The sequence below is a fragment of the Nannospalax galili genome, unplaced genomic scaffold (assembly GCF_000622305.1).
Source record: "Nannospalax galili isolate Female #2095 unplaced genomic scaffold, S.galili_v1.0 scaffold212, whole genome shotgun sequence".
NCBI classification, from domain to species: domain Eukaryota; kingdom Metazoa; phylum Chordata; class Mammalia; order Rodentia; family Spalacidae; genus Nannospalax; species Nannospalax galili.
The window spans coordinates 4,242,568-4,244,738 of NW_008333884.1; positions in this window are offsets into that span (position 1 = coordinate 4,242,568).

Here is a 2,171-nt window from a genome sequence, read left to right on the forward strand (position 1 = left end):
TACTTACTTATAAGTTTATCTTTAAAAGAGAAATGAAGCTGGGCATGGTGGCACATGCCTTTAATCCCAACACTTTGGGAGGTAGAGGCAGGCGGATCTCTGTGAATTCGAGGGAAGTCTACTCTATCTAGTGAGTTCCAGGACAGCTGGGGCTACAGGGAGACCCTGTCTCAAAAAAGACAAAACAAAACAAAACAAAAAAACAAACACAAAAACTCACCTAGCTGTTAGAGGAAGTAGTTATCAAAGTACTTTAGATTTACTCAGGCTTGGACTGGAGAGATGGCTTAGTGGCTAAGAGCACTGACTGCCCTTGCAGAGGACCTGGGTTCAATTCTCAGCACCCACATGGCAGATAACAATCACTTGTAACTTCAGTTTCAGGAGATCCAGCGCCCTCTTCTGACCTCCCCAAACACTGCATGACATGGGTGCACTTACTTTCAAGCAGTACACTCATACACATAAAATAATTTTTAAAAAGAAATTTAGAACTACTTCTGACTCAGCAGGTGCTGCTCTTCCAGAGGACCCAAGTTTGGTTCCCAGGCCTCACGTCAGGCAGCTCACACATGCCTATGACTCCACTTCCAGCAGGAAGCAAGCCAATTCCTCAGATCTCTTCGGGTACCTGGGCTCAGGTGCACAAATACACATAAAATTAAAAAGATTTTTTTAAAGACAAAACAGTGTTAGTGGTTTTTAAGTATAGTGTCTATTTTTTACATTCCTCCAGAGATTTGGTTTTCTCATTTGTTAACTCAGTACGAGAGCAGCTTTTAAATGTATTCCCAGAAGCGAGAAGGATTGCACTAGCACTGCCCCTGGAGTTAGGCATGAGCCTAGGGAGGTGCCCACGTGCACCTGCACTCTGTTCCATGTCCTAGAGCTTTATCTTGTGGGGATTTTAAAAGATAGGATCGGACGTGTGTGGAAGTGCTTTACCAGCAGGCTTTTGAGAGAAGAGACACAGCTGGGTTTTACACTGCATATGAAGCCTTGACCTGTGTCCTTTACCTTCTGACAACTCTCTAGGAGGCTTCATTGTGTCCTTTGCTGCACCCACCAGCTATTCTCCCCAAAAGCTGATTTTTAGATCTGCTTTCCTGTATTGAAGCTCCGTGGTTCGTTGCTAACATCTCACTTTACATTATTGTGTATTTACTGATACATCCGGAGCGTGCTTCTGGAGTTGGCTTCCTCCTCAAATTCACTCATTTAACTAGCTGGCACCTTCACTTTTAATCTAGAAACATTTGTCCCAACTTAATTCTTGATAACTCCTCTCAACCTCCAGCTGTTTCATTTTTACAAGTCAGTTCAGTGCCTGGTAACATTTCAGTTCCTTCGCCCAAGCCAAAAGTCTGTGGTGTCGTGGCTCCTTCGTTCACTGCCTGCATCCAAAACGGCAGCAGTTTCCGCTGGCCTTGGACTCAGCAGTGTAGAGAGAACACAGGGTCAGAACCCAATAAAAGGAATTCTGTCCTGTTGAGTCTGTAGCTAAGTACTTTTGAAAGGATCCTACATGAATAGGCATCTTTTAGTTCTTGAATGAGCCAAGATGTGTGTGAAGTTCAAACTTCCTTGGGGCCTCCTCATTCACCAGAGTGTCCCCGGCATCTGTCATGTAAATCCATGACCGATGAGTGCTCTGTGCATAGTGTCTGGCTACCCTGGTGTGCTGGGAGCAAGCTGCTGTAAGACATGTGAAATCCCCAGAATCTTACTATTTTAAAGATATAACCAGTTCTTCCCTTTTTCATAATTTTCGTCTTCCATATTTCTTGTAATATCAGGCTTAGGTTTGATGGCCTAACATTTGTGCCCTCAAAAAGGCACCTGGGCCTTCACTGTGTTCCCACATCTTGTGGACTGAGAGTGAGTGGTTGGTCTGAATGTAGATTCTTGTTAATTCTGCTCCTTCAAGCTGGACAGTGATAGCACGGTTGTAATGACAATGGCTTCTGTTACAGTCGTGGACAGTGATAGGCTGACCATTGAGTCTCAACCGCTGAGCAGCGACGAGAAGCCGTTCTTTTGCCAAGCAGGCCTGGGAAAGGAGCAAGGTATTTCTGTCACGTCCTCAGATTAAACTGATGTGGCTCCTGTCTTTTCCCTAGTGATGCTGTGTCTAAATGAATAGAAGGGCACTATGGTGGGTCATCTCTCTA